The following is a 24,734-nucleotide window of genomic DNA, read 5'->3' on the forward strand; positions in this document are numbered from 1 at the left end:
CAAACAAAGAAATTTGGTGGTGGCGTTACCCACCGTATAGGAAGTATTAGGCCCAGACACGGCGCACAATTATCAAGGTGCTCCAAAGTCAAATTCCATGTTAATGTATTCACACTTAGAATGTAAGTCTTCATTGATTGAAGATATACAGTACTTCGTGTGTTGCACATCTAAGTCATCAACATGCATAAGTGTTAGGACGTCTGCCTGTTCACAGGACATTAGAGGATTCCAAGATATTTAGCTCACACAGTAACTTGCAAAACCTTTTCTCATCCAAGGGCTTTGTGAAGATATCTGCCAGTTGCTCTTCAGTGTTGACATGAATGATGTCGATATCTTTCTTCATGACATGATCTCTGAGAAAGTGATGACGAATTTCAATGTGCTTTGTCTTCGAGTGCTGAACTGGATTGTTGGCTATCTTGATGGCACTTTCGTTGTCGTAGAAGAGAGGTACTTGTTTCAGATTCATGCCATAGTCCTTGAGAGTTTGCTTCATCCATAAAAGCTGAGCACAACAAGATCCAGCAGCAATGTATTCATATTCAGCAGTTGAGAGTGATACACAGTTCTGCTTCTTTGAAGACCAACAGACAAGTGATCGACCCAAAAAGTGACATGTGCCTGATGTAGACTTGCGATCCACCTTGTCACCAGCATAATCACCATCCGAGAATCCAACCAAATCAAATTTTGAGCCCTTGGGATACCATATTCCGAGTGTTGGGGTGTAAGCCAAATATCGAAGAATTCTCTTCACAGCTAAGTGATGCGATTCCTTTGGTGCCGCTTGGAATCGAGCACACATGCAAACACTAAGCATAATATCTGGCCTAGATGCACATAGATAAAGCAAAGAACCAATCATGGAGCGGTATACCTTTTGATCGAACTCTTTACCATTGTCGTCAGGACCAAGATGGTGTTTGGCTGGCATTGGCGTCGTGTAGCCTTTGCAGTCTTCCATTCCAAACTTCTTCAGACAATCTTTGAGGTATTTTTCTTGAGATATGAAGATGCCATTCCTTTGCTGACGAATTTGAAGACCAAGGAAGAACTTCAGCTCACCCATCATGGACATCTGATATTGCTCCTGCATCATGTATCCAAACTCATCAGTATACTTCTGGTTGGTGCAGCCGAAGATTATGTCATCCACATATATTTGGCACACAAACAGTTCACCATCATATGTCTTCGTGAAGAGTGTGGGATCGAGGGATCCTGGTTTGAAGACTTTGCTCTTCAGGAAGTCTTTGATCGTATCATACCATGCGCGAGGAGCTTGTTTGAGGCCATACAGTGCTTTGTTTAGCTTGTACACCATATCAGGATGTTTTGGATCTTCAAAGCCAGGTGGTTGAGCTACATATACTTCTTCTTCAATCTTTCCATTGAGAAATGCACTCTTCACATCCATTTGGTATAGCAAGATGTTGTGATGATTAGCGTAGGCTAGCAGTATGCGAATAGCTTCAAGCCTAGCCACAGGAGCAAATGTTTCATCAAAGTCAATTCCTTCTACTTGAGTATATCCTTGAGCCACAAGACGTGCTTTGTTTCTGACGACTTGACCATGCTCATCTTGCTTGTTTCGATATATCCATTTTGTTCCAATAATGTTATGCTTGCGAGGGTCAGGTCTCTTGACAAGTTCCCAAACATTGTTCAGCTTGAACTATTGAAGTTCTTCTTGCATAGCTTGAATCCATTCAGGTTCCATAAAGGCTTCAGCAACTTTCTTGGGTTCTGATATTGACACAAATGAAAAGTGCCCACAAAAGTTTGCTAACAGTGTTGCTCTTGAGCGAGTAAGTGGACCAGGCGCATTGATGCTGTTAATTATCTTCTCAATTGGTACTTCATTTGCAACACGAGGATGAACAGGACGAAGACTTTGCTCTTGCTGATCATTGTCATCATTGGAAGGATTGTCTTCGGTCTGAGCATTGTCTTCAGGTTGATTTGGTGCAGAGATGATAAGTTCCTCTTCAGGCTGTGCTTCAGAAGGCATGATTTCACCAGTTCCCATCAGCTTGATAGATTCGCTTGGAGGAGCTTCATCTAGTGTACTTGGCAGGAGTTCTCTTTGTGAACCATTGGTTTCATCAAATCTCACATCCACAGTTTCGACGATTTTGTAGAGATAGAGGTTGAAGACTCTGTAGGAGTGTGAGTCCTTCCCATAGCCAAGCATGAAGCCTTCGTGAGCCTTAGGTGCAAATTTTGACTTGTGATGGGGGTCCTTGATCCAGCATCTAGCTCCAAATACCCTGAAGTAACTTACATTTGGCTTCTTGCCAGTGAGGAGCTCATAGGATGTTTTGTTCAGAAGCTTATAGATGTAGACACGGTTGATAATGTGACATGATGTATCAATAGCTTCAGGCCAGAACTTTCTTGGTGTCTTGTATTCATCGAGCATTATTCGAGCCATCTCAATGAGGGTTCTATTCTTGCGTTCAACGATGCCATTTTGCTGAGGTGTGTATGGAGCAGAGAACTCATGAGTGATTCCCATTGTATCTAGATAAAGATCAAGTCCGTTGTTCTTGAATTCAGTGCCATTATCACTTCTGATATGCTTGATCTTCACGCCATAATTGTTCATTGCTCGATTGGCGAAGCGTCTAAAGACATCTTGCACTTCAGTCTTGTAGACAATTATATGAACCCATGTGTATCTTGAGTAGTCATCAACAATGACGAAGCCATAGAGACAAGCAGTTGTTGTGAGGGTGGAGTAGTGAGTAGGTCCAAATAAGTCCATGTGTAACAGCTCGAAGGGTTGAGATGTTGTCATGATTGTCTTCGAGGGGTGCTTTGCCCTTGTCATCTTTCCAGCTTCGCAGGCACCACACAAATGATCCTTCTTGAACTTGACATCTTCGATGCTTATGACATGCTTCTTCTTGACGAGTGAGTGTAAGTTCCTCATGCCAGCATGTCCTAGCCTTCGATGCCAGAGCCAGCATTCTGAAGCTTTTGTGAGAAGACATACGGTAAGCTGTGGACCTGCTGAGAAATCTACCGTGTATAGATCATCTTTCCTATACCCTTCAAAGACTAGAGACTTGTCAGATTCCATTAGTACAAGGCAGCAATATTTTCCGAATAGCACAATCATGTTCAAGTCACAAAGCATTGAGACAGACATTAAGTTGAAACCAAGGGATTCAACAAGCATCACTTTATCCATGTGTTGATCCTTTGAGATTGCAACTCTACCTAGACCCAATACCTTGCTTTTACCAGTGTCAGCAAATGTGATGTGACTCTTGTCGGATGGATGTAAGGTTGAGTCCATGAGAAGACTTCAATCACCAATCATATGATTTGTGCATCCACTATCCATAATCCATTCTGAAGCTTTTGGTGATGTACCCTACAGTGCAGTTAGGAGGATAGGCTTCACAAGAGTGTTGTCAAGCATAAGCATTTGGCGCATATAGGGATTGTCATAGCTTAGATCAAGATTAGGATACAGAGTATGACAGGTAAGCGATTCAGATGTGATGTATATAGTAAGACATTTTATCATGCGTCCTTAATGTGTTTTAGGTCCCCAGCAATAGCATCGGACGCCTTTGATTTCAGGCTGGAGACCCTTTTATGCAAAAGAAAGTTAATTCTTCTTCGCCACCCACATCTTCAGGGGTGGCTTAGAAGCAATGAGTCTAAGTGCAGCATCTGAGAATTTTGGCGTTGGAGCCCTAGCAAATAGCCTTGCAGGAGATGAATGATACTCATATGAATAAGCAAAAAAGTTCTTAGTCCTATGAACATAGCGGTTCGAAGATACACGCTCATATTCATAAGTCTGAGCATGATTTCCCTGCAAAACATTGGCGTTAGGGTGACTCAAGTGAGTCCTGTATCTGTATGAAGCCTTTGGGCCATATGAAGCTATAGGTCTGGGGTTTGTCTTCTTCCTTGGTGGTGTCATGACGACATTCACAGGAAGATTCTCAATGTACTGCTTAGGTACCCAGATCTTCTTCATAGGTGGTCCATTCCTGCAGTTAGTACCAATGTACCTGGAAAACACATTCACCATTCTAATTCTTGAACAACTTATAGTTTGCATTAAAGGATTCATCAATGATAATAGGATTAACACAGGTAAAGCCAGATAAAGTGGATGGTTCTACTGAAGGTTCCTTTGCAGCAACCCTTGTGGTTTTGGGGTACTGCTCAAGCTTCCAGTACGAGCCATCAACATTCATTTTCCTCTCAAACCCAACACCCTCTTTCCTAGGGTTTCGGTTCAGAATCTGCTTTTTGCAGACATCGCAGAGTGTCTGATGCCCTTTCAGAATCTTATACATCCCTGTTTCAAGCAATGTCTTCAACATAGCATTTTCATCAGCAATAGCAGTGGTATCCTCCACAGAGGGGTTAGTAACCACATCAGTAGGTGAAGACAATGAAACAGTAGCAGCAGTGGAACATTCTGCAACAGATGTAGCATTATCACGCTCAATGAAATTTAGACATGGTGGTTCAAATTTTTTCTGTGTAACGCTGATGTGTTGAGCAAGTAATGAATCGCGCTCCTTCTGAAGATCTTCATAATCTACTCTTATCTTTTCAAGGTCTAGCTTTCTTTGAAGACATTCAGAAGAAAGCTTCTCATGATCAGATAAGAGAGCATTATGTTGATCTTGAACGGCGTCAAACTTGGAATGAAGTCTCTGAAGACTCTCAGCCAAAGCTTTTGACTGATCCATTTCTTCACCCAACATATCATCGCTCTTACTAAGCATGTCTTGAACCTTTTCCAAGATTCTTTGTTGTTTAGTGGCAAGGGAAGCAAGCTTGACATAACTGGGGCCAAATTCATCACCTGATTCATCATCGTTAGATTCAGAGAGGTAGCATTCAGTTACCTTATCACCCCTTGCCATGAGGCATGATGAGGATGATGATAATTCAGGTGCAAAGGTCATCTCCTTAAGAGACTCCATGTAGTCCTCAAACCACGGATCATGACGAGTGCGATGACCTTCATAGACCTCAGAAAGCCGGTCCCAGATTAGCTTCGCGTGATTGAGGTGCATAACATTCCTGAACTGATTTCGAGACAGATGAGAGGAGATGACATCCTTCGCTATAAGGTTCAATAGAGTGTACTTGCGAATGTCATTGGCCTCCGCCATCTTGCATAGATCAGTGAGGCCAATCTCAGTGACGGTCCAGAGTTTGCTATCCATTACCATGAGTCGCTTCTTCATCATGGCCTTCCATCGGGGATACTCATGACCGTCAAAGGTGGGGCAACATATGTTCCTCAATCCTGCAGTCAACATAGATAAAACTCCAGGTGGTTAAACCGAATCACACAGAACAAGGGAGTACCTCACTCTGATACCAATTGAAAGTGCTAGTATCGACTAGAGGGGGGGTGAATAGGCGATTTTTATGAAAGTCTTCAAAACTTGGAAGTTTCGAAGACAAACAATAGAAATGACCTAGTTGATATGCAGCGGAAGATAAACTACCATAAGCAAGCCATAGTCAAGTATGCAATGATGTGAAAGTACAGGACTAATAGCAGCTAAGTAGTAAGGATCAGGATGGAAGATAGTATGAAGCCAATCAACAATAGTAGTTAAGCAATGAAGTCAAACAGATATGACAGACGGGCAATGACTTCATGAAGACAAACTTAATTAAAGGAGGGGAGAGGATAGAACCAGTCACTTGTTGAAGACAAAGGATTTGTTGGACCAGTTCCAGTTGTTGTGACAACTGTACGTCTGGTTAGGGAGGCTGAGATTTAACTCAGAAGACCGCGTCTTCGCCTTATTCCCCTTGAGCTAAGGACACACAGTCCTCGCTCAATCACTCTAGTAAGTCTTCAAGGTAGACTTCCAAACCTTCACAGACTTCGTTCACCGGCAATCCACAATGACTCTTGGATGCTCAGAACGCGACGCCTAACCGGCTGAAGGATACACAGTCCTCAAGTGTAATAAGTCTTCAGGTCACACAGACAGAAAGACTTCAGTGATGCCTAACACTCTTTGGCTCTGGGTGTTTGGGCTTGGTCCTCGCAACGATTTCTCTATCTCAAAGGCTTCGAGGTGGGTTGCTCTCAAACGACAAAAGCCGTGCACTAACTCTGAGCAGCCACCAATTAATGGTGTAGGGGGTGGGCTATTTATAGCCACAAGGCAACCCGACCTGATTTGTCCGAAATGACCCTGGGTCACTAAGGAACTGACACGTGTTCCAATGGTCAGATTTCAAACACACACGACAACTTTACTTGGGCTACAAGCAAGGCTGACTCATCCAGCTCTGGATAAGATTTCCTCTCATTGTCTTCGCTCGAAGACATAGGATTTGGGTTGAGCATCACTTCAGTCATTCTGACTTAGTTCACTTGGACCCCACTTAACAGTACGGTGGTTCCTATGACTCAACAAAGAAGAAAAGGAAACAACGAAACCACACAGTCTTCACGCTCCATAGTCTTCATGTCATAGTCTTCAATATGAATATCTTCTCATACCACCATTGTCTTCAATGTCTTCATACATTTTTAGGGGTCATCTCTGGTAGGTAAACCGAATCAATGAGGGACACTACCTGCGTTATCCTACAATTCTCACAAACGCATTAGTCCCTCAACCAACTTTGTCGTCAATACTCCAAAACCAACTAGGGGTGGCACTAGATGCACTTACAAGTTGGTCTTTGGCTGCCAAAAACACTGGCGATGACGCTGTCTTGGGCTCCACGGTGACCTCCATCCCGCCGCTCCGCTGGTCTTGGTCTCGTTGCACTGAAATGGCAACCTTTGCCTGATGCCTTGGTACTCCGTGCCTGTGCTTGCCCCCTTTGCACTAAAGAGGAAACAAGGACACTGCACAGGCCGGGGCCCGCCTGGTCTTGATCGTCATGGCTGGTGTCACGAGCACCTCGCGAGGTACCCTGCCTTGATCTCTCCACCTCCTCGCGAGCCTGCCTAGCAAGGCCGTTCATGAGAAAGCCTTGTGTCGTCCTCCCCGCGAGGCTTGGCCCCTCGCGAGGGTCTTGAGTCTTGTGCTGATGAGGATGGGCCGTACCGGGCCACCACTTGAGCCACGCCGCAGGTCGCAGGCAGGCAAGTTTGCGGGCCCCCATTCCCAGAACATCGACAGTCTCTCTATTCTCAGCCGACGCCCGCCGAGTGATTAGATTTCGGCTATCGACGGTCTATTCAATTGCAGTCCCACATGTCGGTGAAATTGCAATACAACGCGTGTCCCCTCTGGTGAGCGCCGTGCGAACCGGACTGTCGGGGGGGTGCGACACGTACGAGTCATAAGTGTGCCGCCTTTTCCTTTAGAACTTGCAAAGCGTAACATTTTCGCGCGATCGAACGATAGAAATCCAGAACAAAATGACGAGGGCGGTGCTTTACCGCTTGTTAGGCGGGCTAGTTTGAGTGATATGACGTGCTACAGTGCCGTCCACTTGCTCCATTTTTATGTAAGCAAGAGTTTACACTCTTATGTGGGAGGAGTGTGAAACACCGCAGATCTGATTTTGATCGAGGGATAACTGTTCCCTGCCAAATAATGGAGCAATGTTAGCGATTATACCATGATAGTTAGGGCATCTCCAGCGCTGGCACACAAATTTACACCGGCAATTGTCCGATGACACTGATGGATGCCATCCGATGCTGCCTGCATACCTTTCGACAACTATATGAACTAACCGGATGAAATTCATGCAAACAAAGCAAATTTCAAATTAACCAGATGAAAATCATTACATTTTGTAAACTTATCCTTCAAACTAGACGAAATTCATTACATATTTCGCATAAACCATACTAAAACCTACTATAAACCTAATCTAAACAATCGCCGGCGCCCGACCACCATGTCCGGCCATGAACCCGAGAAAGCTGGCCATTGCCTTTGCCTCCTCCTCATCCGCCTCGATAACCTCCTCCTACGGAGAACAAGGTTCTGAAGATTTCCGCCTCCACGTCATCGTCAAGCGGCTAATCGGCCGCTGATGTTTACCCCACCAAGCTTGGCGTCAACTAAGTGGAGTAGTGGTGGCCTTCCTGGGACCAGAGTGGCGTCGACCTACCGTGTACTACTCTTCCTTGCCGCCGGCTGCGCCCGCGCATGCGCGCTGGCTTCGTGGTCGTGGGGCGGAGGGCGGCCAGGGGGGTGCCGGCGATCTCCTTCGTCTGCTCCTGCGACGGAGCGGAGCCACCGATGTCCCTCGTCTGCTCCTGCGACAGTACGTCCAAGAGAGCTTCAGAGCGCTAGGAGGCCATGGTTGGAGTGGTGCCGACGGAATTAAGGGACCGTAGGAGAATGAGTGTGGGTCTTTGGCTATGGCTGGGAGCTGGGGCTCAAGTTAATATAGCGGGCGAATGGCAATGAGCTGCGGCAGAGAGATGGACGGCTGGTGCCGGAGTAGGTTCATCGGGCGTGAATGTGGATGCTACTTCAGTGAGTTAACTGCAGGTGCATTGGGTTACTGACATGTGGTCCCAACAAGCATCTGGCCCGCATGTCAGTGACACACCAACTGCACCTACGGTTAAGTCAGGTGAATGCAGCACTGACGTTCTGGAGAGACGGTGACCGTTTCAGGCGGGAAGCGTGCGCTAGCGATGGAAGGGGTTTCGGTAGGCTAGGGCGGTCAGACGCTGGCGTGGTGGTAAAGTGTGAACTCATGGATGACGAGCTGTTGAAGCATATGCGGCACGTATTGACAACCAGACATCCATGCAACCGCTCTTGTCGCCAGCTAGCCTTCGACGACCACCATTAGACACCACACAACCATGTATAACTTATGAATAATGGACGAATTAATCAAACACACACTCGTGTGCGGTGGCAACTAAGATCGGTCGCTCACAATAGTACATACTTCTTACCATAGTACCCTCTCTACCTAGGCTGTTTTATAGATTGTCATTTTGATGGACGATATACATGAGCAAGGCGCTCCGAGTATGACCATTGGTGCTGAGCCAGGTGAATACATGCTCGGCGTTCGCGTAGGCCTCCATTAAACGTCTAAACAGTAATGTCAAGCACCACTGACGCGTGCAGGTGATGGGCTCGCCATTTGCGTTGCGCCATGAGCAGGACTTTGATTGAGAGGGCGACGTGCATGCATTAGCATGCTTTGACAGCGTGAGCGTGACTGTCCGATGCAAAGTAATTCATTTTCATTTGGTTGACGAGTGTGCACTGCAACGACGAGTCTGTGGTTTGATTCCCCACATACGCATTATTTTGGTTTTTATTTCTTTCTCCACTGATAGGTAGGCCCGCGTAGATAGATAAAGAACACGAGCTGATGAGGCGCATGCAAACTGTTTGACTGGTCAACCAGAAAAATACGGAGCTATACGTTGAGCCAGTGACCGTATAATCACCATATCTTGTATACAATGATCAAAGTGAGCTATCAAGACAAGTTCGATGACCGCAAATGCATTTTACTCGGTAATGAATGACCAGGATTGAAGGGGAATCCAAATTTCCTTCGTCTTCTATCCTTGAGCTCTTGACAAACCAATGCAGTATACGGTTGTCCGGCCACTCCACCCCAGAGCTCTCACCAAGCGCCGTTCATGCCACCGCGCAGCACACTAACCGGTAAGGAAGCGATGGCATCCCGCCGCGCCGAGTTCCTCGCCGCCCATGACCGCACACAAAATGGTAGGGAACCGATGGCATCCCGCCGTGCCGAGTTCATCACCGCTCGCGACCTCACACCTATGTGGGAGGAATTTGAAGCTGCCAAGGCGGAATGGGCGGTAGAGCAAGAGGCGGCCAAAGCCTCATAGAGGGAGAGGAAAAGTCAGAAAGCACTCAAGAAAAGAGAGGCCCGCCACCACAAGAAAGAATACGACGCACGCGCTACTGCGGAGAGGTCGGTGGAGATCAAAGCACGGTGGGGTGTCGCTGACAAATCCGGGAAGGAGAACGACAACGTCTAGCCAGCATGTGAGAAGTAGTTGTACTAGTAGTTAGTCTGTGTGTCTGTGTCTGAGTACGAGTATGTACCAGTACTACTAGTTACTACTGTAGTTTTTAGAGCAAATTACCAGTACATTAGCCTAGACTCAATGGAAAAATTCCTATCCCATGCATCAAATGGCATCTCTTTCTCTATAGGAATTGAGATGCATGTCATCTCACTTCCTATGATTTTCATATTCCTATAAAATTTGTATCCTATGAACGAAAGGAGGCCTCTGTTGGAGTAACTACTGTAGCTAGCAGTACTACTGGTATAGTAGTTCTCTTCAAGAAGCGGAAGTCAACGAAGTCATGATGGTTCCTTCGTCCGAGCAACTTCAAAGTGGGAAAGGTTGGGCCTGTGATTTGATGGCTAATTAGTCATTATTACTGCGTCGCAATGACCGGGGTGACTCTCCCTTGGAGTTCTGCGTGCATGGCAAGTGGACCAGGATGGTCGACGTCCCACATGTTGGCCAATGGAAGTATTCTTTCCGATATCGAGGAGCAAGGAAACCGCGTGGTATAGTATCACTGCTGATTGGTTCTCAAAAAAATAGTATCACTACTGATTTATATTTATTTTTATTTCTGATGAATACTAGCGTTTCAACTCTTACGACGAAGAGTGACAAACACGGCACGTGCTGGATGTCCCACACGTCAGTGAAAGGAGTGGAACATGAACAACGTGGTAGAGCCCAACGCCAAAAAAAAGCGTGGTAGAGCATCTCCACTTCTTCCACTTCTGGGTCGGAGACCACACGTAGTAGTACTAGTGGTATGAACGATACAAAGTGCGACTTGGAGAGGAAGACACGTCTAGTTGGAAGGTCTCGGGGCATACACGTAAACAAATATAAAAGCTAATAGGTGCCTCCAACTAATATAGTAGTAGTAGAGTACTTAGGCACGTACTCCATAAGATCACCGTGCATTGCACGTACAACATTTAGTGGTACTACGTAGTAAGAGACAAATGTCGCCCAAGAGTTCCCTTCTCGACCCACTTTTGGGTGTTTGGTAGAATGTATGGAGGGTGCATGAGTCCACACTAGTTTAGCACAAATACACTAGAAGCATGCATGAAGAGGGGTGTTGAGTTGAGCATGCATGAAGAGGGAACAACTATGCTGAGATGAGAACGCAACCAAACACACCCTATATGCCACGCATGTTCATACCATTTGTGCATTTCTACTTCACTTACTGCGCTACATTACTCAAGTTCGTACGCCCACTCCTGGGTAGATGTCTGTCTCGTAGTTCTAGTCCCATGTGTTCTTCATATAGATGGAACGATCCATGCATGACACATGCACCTTGATGCTATATGTCTCGCGTGTTGGAAAAAGGATGAACAAAGCTCACGTAAAAAAATAGAGTGGAAGAACATAGATTCCCGACGACTGAGAAGGAGCAAGGACCTCGTGGTGGAGCGTCTGCACTCATAATATTTTATATTATTCAGCGATATAAAATCAACCAATCATCTCCACACTGGACTGGAAGAATACGAAACACGATAGCCCAGTGTAGGTACATCATACTAGTACATGGCTAACCCACGCTATCACAATATTTCTTGGCTTCCGTGCGACACCTATCTCTAGTAATCCAGCAGCCTGTATCGCTTATCCCTCCTCGTCTCTCTCAAAGTGTGGCGGGCTGGCGTTTTGCCGTCTATCGAGGTTGGTTAACTCATCACATGTTAGCGACATGCCAAGAGCATTCTAAAAAAATTCCTTTCACGTTCCGTTTTCAAAAATAAAAAAAATCCTTTCATGTACGAATTTGACTGTATGCTTTGAGCAACTTGCATGTCCTATACTGCTCCTGTTTGGATACTCTAACTTAGCTAGAGGTTAGACTAACTCATGACTAACCCTGAACTAACTGTAGCCAAAGAGGTGTTTGGGTGACAGGGTTAGATTGACAATAAATTCACTTGATGGAGAGATAAAAGTGATTTTTCAGTGGTCCCAATGAGAACTATCTCCAGTTAGCACCTCTTGGGTGGGATAGTTTTTTTTGGTGGGTCCGGTGCAACTTGCTCTAATTTAAACCCCCATGCTTGGATACTTTAGGGCTATTTGAGCCCCAACTAGCTCAAACTAACTCTAGCCCATGGATCCAAACAGGGCCTATGGCCAGCCTCGACGTGGAGCAGTCGCGTGGACCGGGAAGCGGCGCTCTCTCGGCCGTCGCGCCGCTTCAAAGCCGGCGCTAGTGAGAGGTTGCCTCCACTCTGGCCGGCAATTAATGCGGCACTGACGCTCCAGGGCGACGCTGACCGTTTCACGCGGGAAGCGCGCGGTGGCAAGGGAGTATAGGTTTTGAACCATTTCAGGTGTAGTACTGGTAGTTTGCAAAACTACTCAATTATTGCACTCAGTTTCCTAAGAAATTGTGGTAAAAATGTTACTCCACAGCCCGCTTCCCTTCTGCTTCCTCTTCCACCGCCTGCGCGCGTCCACGGGAAGCGACCGGTCGACCCTTATATAGGAGTTCTAGAACAAAAAGATGCATGCATGACCACTAAAATTTCCAGATTAAAGCGTCGCTCCGGCGGGAGTATGGCGTATGTTGTTACCTTCGGCCAGGCCATGGCTACCGGGCGACGGTGACCAGAGAAGAGGCGGCAGGAGGGGAATGAATGCAGCTACTGTTTGGGTTCGCCGTCCGACTTAAATAAATGCGCAGCATCACGTGTACCCGTGGGTGCATAAATTGTAACATACGTGTCTACTTAGGTGGGCGTCACATAACTGGTGTGCGTGTGTGTGTGTGTGATTCTGAGAGACAGGGTGAGTGTGTGCAACTCTACTCTCCGGACATGTACTCAACCTTTTGCATCGGGATATAAGTATAATGGTATTTACTTTAGCTAGTGATTTTCGTGGCCATGTTAACGTGGTTGTATAAAAAATGTCACTTCCTGCTCGTGGTTTGCGTTATATAATTACAAGCAAGATGCTCGTGCATTGCACTGAACATCAATATTCATTTTTTTACAAAACACCTGTTGTGATTGACCCATGCAGGAGTAATCCCATGTGTAAAAACTAATGATATCTCGAGAATTTTATCTAAAAACTGGTATCTCGAGAATGCCATCGAAAAAATGAAAGATGAGAGATAAGGTGAGGAGGAGTGGAGCATGGTGGTGACTGGTGGTCGGAATGGGAGGAGGAATGGGGATGGACGACGCCGGCAGGCGGCAGTGGCCACCATGCTAGATTTTTCCAGATACTTCCTCTTTTAGTTGCTCAGCAATGAGGTTGTGGGAGATAAGGATGTGGAGAGAGGTGCGGGTATCTTTTGTAAAATTATCATAGTTTGCTTTCTATCCGTCAGATATAGATCAGACGGTCTATATTACGAGATGGCAGGCACACAATCATCGCCAACTCGGTTTTTTATAAGGGAACAGATGATAAGTTTGATAACTACTAAAGTAAAGTGGAATTTGTCCATGTTATACAAGTAAATTAAGGTGATTGTTTATCATACGGGTAAGGTTGGATGAAGGGTGGTAGGAACAAATGCTCCGCCTAGAGCATGTGTGTGTGAGATGGAGTCTTAGTGTGTGTGTGTGTGTGTGAGAGAGAGAGATGGAGTCTTAGTGTGTGTGTGTGTGTGTGTGTGATGGAGTCTTAGTGTGTGTGTGTGTGTGTGTGTGGTGTGTGTGTGTGTGTCGCGGGGGTCCTCGGTGGCGGATGTAACTTAAGTGTGCATGGCTTCATCATGGAGAGGTGATGTGTATGGCAGAGGCCACCAACGACGGGGTGCGATAGAGAAAATGCCCGTAGAGAGGGAAGAGAAGGTGTGTGTGAGGGAGTCCTAGATTAGGGGGCATCTGGACTGCCAGACTGTGTACAACGTCCGGACTATTGAAGCGTGAAGATACAAGACTCAAGACTTCGGCCCGTGTCCGGATGGGACTCTCCTTGGCGTGGAAGGCAAGCTTGGCGATCCGGATATTGTGTTTCCTTCCTTGTAACCGACTCCATGTAAACCCTAGCCCTCTCCGGTGTCTATATAAACCGGAGAGGTTGGTCCTTAGAAGGTCGATCACAATTACAATCATACCATCATAGGCTAGCTCTTAGGGTTTAGCCTCTACGATCTCATGGTAGATCTACTCTTGTACTACCCATATCATCAATATTAATCAAGCAGGAAGTAGGGTTTTACCTCCATCGAGAGGGCCCGAACCTGGGTAAACATTTGTGTCCCTTGCTTCCTATTACCATCAGCCTTGACGCACAGATCGGGACCCCCTACCCGAGATCCGCCGGTTTTGACACCGACATTGGTGCTTTCATTGAGAGTTCCTCTGTGTCGTTGCTTTCAGGCTCGATGGCTCCTTCAATCATCATCAACGACGCTGTCCAGGGCGAGACTTTTCTCCCCGGACAGATCTTCGTGTTCGGCGGCTTCACACTGTGGGCCAATTCGCTTGGCCATCTGGAGCAGATCGACAGCTATGCCCCCGGCCACCAGGTCAGGTTCGGAAACTTGAACTACACAGATGATATTCGCGGGGACTCGATCTTCGACGGATTTGGGCCAGCGTCAGGAACACCGAACAGTCATGATGAGCACGGCTTAGACCAACTGTCGGACGATGCTCGGGATATCACCCCAGCAGAAGCCTCGGATCTAAATCTGGGGCAGGTTGCGTTGCCTAAGGACGGAGTGCGGGACCCCGCCCCACAGGCCGTACCCTCATCGGCTATGGAGCCGAACACAAACCTCACTTCTGAGGGAGCCTGTGACTCCGGACCCTCGGATCCATATCCAGATGTAGGTTCCAGTCTGCGTGTCCCCGGGCCCGTCGAGCCTGGTTGGGCTCCGGTAATGGAGTTCACCGCGGCGAACGTCTTTCAGCACTCGCCCTTTGGCGACATGCTGAACTTGTTGAAGTCTCTCTCTCTTTGTCAGAAGACTCTGGGCCGAACTATGCCCGGCTTGAGTGGGGAGCGGACGACGACAGAATTCGTTGCCTACCCACCACCCACTTCATTTCCACGATCGACGATTTAACCGACGTGCTTGACTTCGACTCCGAAGACATCGATGATATGGACGACGACGCAGGAGAAGTACAGGGGCCACCGCTCATAGGGCGGTGGATGGCCACCTCCTCATACGATATATATATGGTGGACACTCCGAAGGAAACCAATGGCGGCGAGGCAACGGAGGATAACCCCTTAGGGAGAAAAGCAAAACATGTGCATCATTGGCGCCACTCCAAGCCCCGCCACATCCACACCGGCCCCGGAGACCAAAGCAGTCCGGATGGTGCCGAAGAGGAATACAGCCCTGGTCAGCCTACCCTCAAGCAGGCCAGACCAGTCACGATGGGATACTTGGAGAGGGACAAGTATACACCCCCCTCTGACGACAAGGCAAGCCTCGGCAATGACGGATTCAGCGTACCTGGAGACCCAGTGGAACAAGTTCGCTTCAAGCGACGGCTCATGGCCACGGCAAGGAGCCTGCAAAGGAAGCAAGAGCAGCTTAAAGTTGACCAAGACTTGCTAACGGATAGGTGGAACAAGGTACTGGCCACTGAAAGGCATGAACCCGACAGCCCCAATAAAGAGCATACACGGCACAACTGGCTACCTCAACCCAAGCAGGAGAACCCAAGGCGCACACCCCGACGTCCTCACATCATTACGGTCCAAGACAGTAAGAAGGATACGCGAAGAGACACCCTCAAGCCTCGGTGCAATGGCAACAAACGTCAAGTCAAGGAAACTGGTGTCAGGTCCAGTAAATACTAGTCCGGTCAACGGACTAAGAGTAGCTCAAGCCTATTTGGCCCGAGCCACACGCTCGATCAACCATGCGAAATTCACGGTACTCCTAGAAGGACGGCAAAGCATACCAATAGAGAATGCAGGATCCTCAGAACAAAGTGGCTGGTCGTGCACCGGAAGCAATAAGGGGAGGCACCTCGTCAAGAACCCCCCCCCTAGAGCATAATAGTATGGTCGATCGCCCAGGATCACATAATCCACAGCAAGTCAATTGCAGTACCTCTAGACCTAGTAGTCCGAGGGCTCTATAACACACAAAGCCCACACGGGTATGAAGCCACGAATAACATCTCCTAAAAGATGTAAGGTGCAAAGGCCAAGTTTTATTGGCCCGCCACCCTAACAGTTGTCTTTGGATCACTCACAGTTGCTACGCCAAGGAATAAATCTTAGGCACCTTCCCACCATGCGGTAGTTTACCACATTACAACGGGATAAACCACGTTGACTAGATCCCACATGGTAAATCACTCAGGCCAACTATCCGGACACCCATTGAGGAGTCCGCGCTACCTCACGGTATAACGGCTGGGTTCACTAGGGCCCGATAAGAAACCCTTAGACTAACCATAAGAGGACGCTCAGCTGCCTCATAACATTTGCCTTCACAAACCAACTTTGACGCAGAACAGGATTGGCGGCGTGGAACCAACCCGGACATGCAATGGCAGGAACATGCAGACAGAAGGCGGTTCAGATTCAATATTGATCCACTCACAACCCCCTCCAGTCCGGTCACCACAGGTTCCGCCAAATAACACCTCTTTTCATACATCATACTCATATACATAGACATATCATCCTACTACAATGCGTAGACTTAAATAATACTTACCGGCCATCGTTTATCGCCGACGCCTCTTTGCCAAAAATGACAGCCACGCTTCGCGTTCGCCCGGTTACACCAGGGGCTTCACAGTATGGCAATAAAGTCCGACCACCTTTTCGGTCACTCGGCACCCCGAACTTATAGCACTATATGCATCAGCTCCGAATCATGTCTTGGGTCATTGGTTGGGTTTGCCCGGCTCCCATGTTTTGGTACCTAACGTTCCGTTCCGTCGTCTAAGGTAGCGCTGGGAGAACTACTGCGATTGTGTTCCAGTTCAGCCGGACGAGCACCTCAGTAGAGAAAGCCGAAAACCGACTGTCATGATGAAGCGAGAGCCGGTCAGCTGTTCGAGAGGTTTTAAAATCCTTAAAGATTTATTCCGCACAACGCCATTATAAATGCTGAGTGTGACGGATCGGTCTTCTGATCAGGTGCCAATAGAGCCCCTAATTCGGCCTTCCGAACACTAGGGGCTGCGCCGACCATACTCGAATTCCTATGGCTAAGTGAGAGTAATAAAGCCCTATAGTCCAATCGCCTGGTTCGTGGAGAGAAACACCTCCTTAAAAGGACCTAGCTATGCGATAAAGAGTGTTCAGATATATCCCGAACACACCCGTATTCTTTTTATGAGGGGGTAGAAGCCAACGACTGGCCAACTCTCAGGATTTGCATACAATAAACAGCCGCACAGGAAGAACATATGTTCAAACAAAACAGGCAATATATAACAAACATGCCATTATCCCATATTACAAAAAGTGGCACAAAGACCCTCAGGGAAATATAATGTCTTTAGCACACTTGTCCGCCGCAAGGCGGGCCCCTTTCAGTACACTTTCATAGTAAAGCTCGGGCTTGCGGTGCTCCTTACCCTCCGGCGGCCCCTCAGTCATCAGCTTCTCCGCGTCAAGCCTCCCCCAATGCACTTTTGCACGGGAAAACGCCATACGTGCGCCTTCCATACAGACTGATCGCTTGATAGCATCAAGTCGAGGACAGGCACTCACAATCCGCTTGATGAGTCCGAAGTAACTGCTTGGGATTGGCTCCATAGGCCACAGCCGGACAACTAAGTCCTTCATGTCTAGTTCGGCCGCCTGGTGCAGTTCGACCAGCTGTTTCAGCTGATCGATAAAAGGCACTGGATAGTTCGACGCCAAATACTGCGACCAGAAATCCCTCTTTGCAGTCTTCTTCTCCGCGGTTCGGTAGAATTGGGCGGCATCTTATATGCTGCGAGGAAGATCCGCAAAAACCCTAGAAACATAAGAATTCTGCTTGCCGCTTAGGATTCTTCACATTATCATGTACAAAGGCTAAGAATACGGAAGGCCTTACCAGCCGCGACTTTCCGGGCCTCCTGAATGTCCCGCGCAGCACCTCGGGCTTCTTCCCGAGCACCTTCTGCAGCCTCGAGAGTTTGAGCGAGTTTGGATTCTTTCCCTACTAGACTCTGCTCTAAGCCCTTGCTTTTCTTCACAGCTTCCTGGAGCTCCCGCTCAGCTGCGAGGACCCTGGCCTCGTGTTTTTCACGAAGCGCCTGTTCGACGGCAGCTTTCTTGTTTGCATCGGCCACAACTTTCTTTAGTGTCGCGTATTCGGCACTCGCTCCTAGAGCATACAATACAAATACAATTCACTAAGCACAACTATTTAATCAAGCAAACTACAAGATATATGTTTTCAACATACCTTGCTTCTCCTCCAATTGCTTCTTCACACGGCTGAGTTCCTCCTCGGCCCGTGCAAGGCTCTGCTTCAGTTCGGACACTTCCGTGTTATAGGCGGCCGTCCTCTCCGCAGACACCTATTTTCACATAAAGGGTATACATCATTCACAAAGGCTCCTGCGAATGCAGAGGATTTGATCCCCTGCCCGGCTTTGTCTCCTCCGCCGGACAGTGCATCAGGGGCTACTACTTATACTATGATAATCCCTCAAAGTTTTCCTAGGAAACATACCTCAAAAGCCTTTATAAGGCCAAGGCAGGACTCGTTCAGCCCGCTCTCGGCGGACTGGATCTTCTCGACCACCGCGCCCATGAGGGCCCGATGCTCATCGACAATAGACGCGTTCTTCAACGCTGTCGATAGACCGCCAGGCAGCCCTGCTCGAACAGAGGACATTGGCGGGGTAGGCAGGCCCCCCACCATCAAGGGTGGCTGCTCGATCGATCCCGGAACCCTAGAGGTCCCGGGGGCCGTATCCATCCCCGTGTGTCCGGCACTAGGGATACGTCCTCCCTGTTTCGGGTCTTGTCGAGGTGACACCTTAGTGTCACGCCCTAACATTGGGGAAGGGGCCCGCGGAGGCGTCTCGCTCGCCAAGGCGTTTGAGCCCAGCGAATCCTCCGACGAGGACTGGCCGGCGCAAGACCTTGCCGGACTGTGCAAAATATGGTAACAGTTAAAACTACTATACCCAAAAACAATCCCGGACACATATGTGTGTTCGGATACTTACGACTTCTCCAGGGGCTGGGCCCTGGGATCCCACTCCGGGCTGCTATCGGCAGCCCTGGTGGATTCCTCCGGGAGGTAACCTTTCCCCCTCTTGGGCGATCCGACCTCCAGAGAGGTGGAGGCCGTCCTTTTCCTCCCGCCATCAGAGTGAGGCTCATCCTCCTCTGCTTCCTCCTCTTCGTCTTCAAATGAAGGATCATCGCTGGAGTCTTCGGATTTGGCGTCCGAAGCCTCGCGACGGCGAAGACCACTCCGGGTCTTCTTGGCCTTCTTGGAGGCCTCTTTCTTTGGCACCTCGTAAGGCACATGGACCAGCATCTTCGTCAGAAGAGGTCCGGCTGGTTCCTCCGGCAGAGGAGCGGGACAATGTATCCGCTCCACCTTCTTTCTCCATCCCTGAGGTCACAATGAAACACGATTAAGGAGTCTCCCCCATGACATGCCACCTAAAGCGTGAATAGACAAAACATGGCTGTCACTTACCGAGCTTGCGGAATGAGATAATTGATACTCGTGGTCTTCTGCGGGGCTCGGCCACGATTTGCCGGACTTGAAGAGCACCTTCCAGATATCCTTGTGGGAGGAATCATAAAGCTCCCGAAGGGTTTGGTGGTCGGCTGGATCAAACTCCCACAGAGTACAAGTTCGGCGCTGACAAGGGAGAACCAGACGGACTAGCATCACCTGGACTACGTCGACGAGTTTGACGTCCCTATCGACTACACCCTGAATGCGCGCCTGGATCAGTAACAACTCATCGGAAGAGCACCAGTTCGGGCCCTTCTTGGGCCTGGACGTGAGCTGCAGTGGAGCTCCGGATCTGAATTCTAGAGCTGCCGCCCACTTTTTGCCACGTGGTTCGGTGATATAGAACCACTGCGTCTGCCACTCCCTGACGGAGTCATTGAAAGCGCGTTTCGGCCAAATAGCCTTGGGCATCTTGCTTACCATGGCGCCGCCGCACTCGGCGTGTTCGCCACTCACCACCTTGGGCTTCACATTGAAGATCTTCAGCCATAGGCCAAAGTGAGGTGGGATCCGAAGAAAAGCCTCGCACACGACGATGAACGTCGAGATATTGAGGAAGGAGTTGTGGGAAAGATCATGAAAATCGATCCCGTAGTAATACATGACTCCCCGAACGAACGGGTGAAGGGGAAACCCGAGCCCACGGATGAAATGGGGAAGGAACACAACTCTCTCGTGAGGTTCCGGAGTGGGGACGACCTGTCCCGCCTGCGGGAGACGATGGCCAATCTTCTGGGCCAGATACCCGGCTCTCCGGAGCTTCTTGATGTCCTTCTCCTGGATGGTCGAGGCCATCCACCTACCTCCTGCTCCGGATCCGGACATCTTAGGAATATCTCTCCTTGATGGAGAAAGAGGGTACTTGGGCATTGGGGCTCGAACAAAGGGGAATGAGCTAACGGGAGGAGAAGGCGTGGGTAAAGAGAAAGAGGCCTTACCTCTTTATTGGGGCGGTAAAAGTCTTTTGCGCCTCCCCACTTGCCTGGTGAAGCCCGTCCGCCTCCCACTCACCGCGATTAGCGGTGCGGTTAGATTACCCACACCCATATTGATGAGGATCCCATGATATGGGGACACGATCTCTGCTTTGACAGGACGTGTCACGGAAACCACCTCGTAATATGTGCTATAGCTGGTTGTGGGAAAACGGTTCGAATAATGATCCGACCGTAATAACGTGTCACGTCATTAGAAAAAGTTGTCAGCAGATTGCATTTTTGAAATATCATTCTCTCTACATCGGTGTGTAAAGATCATTTTGTGGATCCAGACACGATTCAAGTGTTCGATGACTATTTTGGAGTATTCGGAGATGGAACCCGCCTTGCAATGCTGAAGACAATATTGCACGCCGGACTCGTCGTCATTGAAGCCTGGTTCAGGGGCTACTGAGGGAGTCCTGGATTAGGGGGTATCCGGACTGCCGGACTGTGTACAATGTCCGGACTATTGAACCGTGAAGATACAAGACTCAAGACTTCGTCCCGTGTCCGGATGGGACTCTCCTTGGCGTGGAAGGCAAGCTTGGCGATCCGGATATTGTGTTTCCTTCCTTGTAACCAACTCCATGTAAACCCTAGCCCTCTCCGGTGTCTATATAAACCAGAGAGGTTGGTCCTTAGAAGGCAGATCACAATTACAATCATACCATCATAGGCTAGCTCTTAGGGTTTAGCCTCTACGATCTCGTGGTAGATCTACTCTTGTACTACCCATATCATCAATATTAATCAAGCAGGAAGTAGGGTTTTACCTCCATCAAGAGGGCCCGAACCTGGGTAAACATTTGTGTCCCTTGCTTCCTGTTACCATCAGCCTTGACGCACAGATCGGGACCCCCTACCCGAGATCCGCCGGTTTTGACACCGATAGTGTGCGCGTGAGAGGAGTCGACATCGAGAGAACATGTTTGTTTGAGAGACACCGAGGAAGACTACTATATATTGATGGTGCATGTAGGAGGCAATTAAATGAATGGATGGTCTTATTGGTTTCGGGGATATAGGGGAAGAGTGAGAGGGGTAGCTAGAAGGAGATTGTTAAGTGTGAGTGTGTGTTTTACCCATCCAGGCGGAAGTTAAGTGCACACAAGAAGAGAACGATTCGATGTGGCGTGAGGGTTGAGGGTAATTTACTACATATGGAGACATAGAGACCTTGAACGTGCATGTGTGAGAGGTATACATGTATATGTGGGATTTGTGTGTGTGCGCGCGCATGATCGAGATAAAAGAAAGAAGACATAAGTCATAAGATCAACGACATGGGAGAGACAGATCGCTATGACAATATGCATGCATGTGAGCATGCAGGGAAGAAGGTTTGACAATTGAGTATGTGTTTTTGTCTTTAAGAGATAGTGGTGTGGGCTGCAGCATGCATCTATGGCGAGCAGAGGGAGTGAGGCACAACGATTGTGCAAAAGAGATCAACCTATAAACGCATATGTATGGAGAGACATATATAGTGTGGGTGATAGGAAGCAAGACTGCGTGCGAGAAAGAAATGTTGACAGAGAAACTACAGATAGATACAGAGATGGAGATGCTAGCTAGAGGGACATCCGCTAGTTTGAGTGTTGGAGATGACCGCCGGGTGGTTCAGAGGGTGAAGTTAAGTGTGTGTGTGAGAGAAAGATAAAAAGAGGGCACTTGACTGCATGTAGAGAGAAACATATGTAGTGTGCATGATAGGAAGCAAGAGTGACGGGGAGAAAGAAGGTTGATGGAGAAACGAATAAATAGGAAGATAAAGATGCTAGCTAGTGTGCGTTAGAGATAGGAGTCGAGTGGATCAGAAGGCTGAGTTATGTGTGTGGGTGAGAGAGAGGTAGAGAGAGGGTGCATGTGAGTCATATACAAACAAATATCAGAGAGAAATGAGATCTCGAGAGACGGAGTTTTGTGTCTACGAGAGAGAAAGATATGTCACAACGAGAGTGATAGCTAGAGAGACATATGAGGGAATGCAAGATATCTCTAGGGAGAGAGAGTGTGTGTTAGCGACATACAAGAGAACAGTGGAGAAATATGAGACCCTGGGAGACAGAGTTTGTGTTTGTGTGAGAAAGAGATATTTAAGAGCAAGAGTCGTAGGTTCTCATACCTAAGGAGCGAAAGGCATCTCTGTATGAGGGGTGTGCGAGTGGCACACAGGGGAATAGTAGAGAGAAATGAGACCCCGGGAGACAAAGTTTTGTGTTTGTGTGAGAGAAAGAGATTCCACATGGAGAATCATAGTTAGAGGCACATAGCAGGGAGCGAGATATACTTAGAGAGAGAGATAGAGTGATGTAGGTCAAGGGAGAGAGTACCGTCAATGTGTTACGAAGATAAAAGATCATTGTCGACATACAGGTAGCACGAGAGATACCCGACAGATGATGAACGCGTATAAGTCTAGAGAGATAGTCCTATATAAGCATGAGTGATAGCTATATGAGACGAATATCTGGAATAAAGGGGATTCAAATATTTAAACTGGAGATCACAACATCGATAATATCATAATGCAAATTGGAGTATCAAACATGCATATTCATTTGAATTTGGGGACACGTGTAATGTTATATAGTTTATCAGTATTGGTGATCCATAGATTCTTTATTTGAAACAATGCATGGTTTATATGCAATTAATGTCTAAACAGGATTACACTATATGTTGTGTGTGTGAAACACATTATACATGTTTGAGAAGTAAAAAACCCGCATGAAACACACATTAATTGGAGACAGTTAGCGCGGAATGCATACATTGGATTTCAACATAAATTAGTTTCAAACATTTGAAAATCCAAATTGATGGATACAACCTTATGAATTTGAGATCATGCCATTTGTAAACCATATTTATGTATAAAGGGTGTTGTGCTTTTGAAAGTATATATAAAAAATGATGTATATAGAATTTTACTCCAATCGAAAATGGATCCCACCCAAAAAAGTAGAATACAAACGGGATTTGAATTGAGTTGGCACGGTAAACGTGCACTCTGCAAAATTTGAACAAAGCGGGGAAAGTCACAGTAACCGCCTGAAACCAAAATATGTGATATGGAAATTACTACTGCCTATCCCTGCCACGCAAAGCCTATCTGCTCGATTTCTATAGGTTTAGATAGGGGTAGGTTTGTAATTTCACTCCAACATGACATAACAGCCTCTCACCCGGATTCATACATGGTGGGCACCAAACACAGTGTGTCCTCGGCCGAAATTGACTCCCTCCCCAATTCATACACGGTGGGCGCCAAAAACAAACTCTCGTCGGCAAATATTCGGTGTATGCGAGATTACCGTCCTATCCCCAACCGACTAATATTGTTGTGATGTAGGAAATTTGAAATGGGGGCTAAGTTTGTAAATTTCCACGCATTTGAGATAAGCGCGCCCTGAAGACATGGCTCCCCCCTTCCTCTCTACCTCCCTTTCCCCATTCGTACTCCGTGGGCGCCAAAACACCCTCTCCACCCCAGCCTCCTCCGTCCACCACCCCATCCACCACCGTCCTCCTCCACCATGCCGGAGCTGATACCCCGACGCCGTCTTCCATTACAAGAGATCGACATCTCTCATCCATGGCTTCAAACCGGGATCCTTGCATCCCATCCTCTCCCTTCATCCCCGCTGTCGTCCACCTTGATGGTGGTGCTCCTACGACCGTCTCGTCCACCGCACCCTGCCGCCACCATCTACCCTCCTAGATCTGCTTCCACGCCGCCGACAGCCATCGCTACCGCAACACCATCAGATTCTCAGCAGATGCATAAACGGCGCCGCACCAGAGGCGGTACTCTTTCAAATCTGCTCAACCTATTTATCGCAGCAAGAAAATAGATCGCCACTGCTTTACTCTAATTTCTTGTCCATCACTTACTTGCTAGTTCAAACCAAACATTGGTTGTGAAGTTGCCTTTGTCCGGTTTGCACCTTCAGATCCGCCATGGCACGCTCAACACTATACTCCCAATGCTTATGGTTTTCCCCTTTATATTCCACACTAGTTAAATCACAGTAGACTAAATTTCAAAATTGGGTCAGTTGATTTTTCATAGCTCGCCGGAGTTCACCGGTGC

The sequence above is a fragment of the Triticum dicoccoides genome, chromosome 7B (genome assembly GCF_002162155.2).
Source record: "Triticum dicoccoides isolate Atlit2015 ecotype Zavitan chromosome 7B, WEW_v2.0, whole genome shotgun sequence".
Lineage (NCBI taxonomy): Eukaryota > Viridiplantae > Streptophyta > Magnoliopsida > Poales > Poaceae > Triticum > Triticum dicoccoides.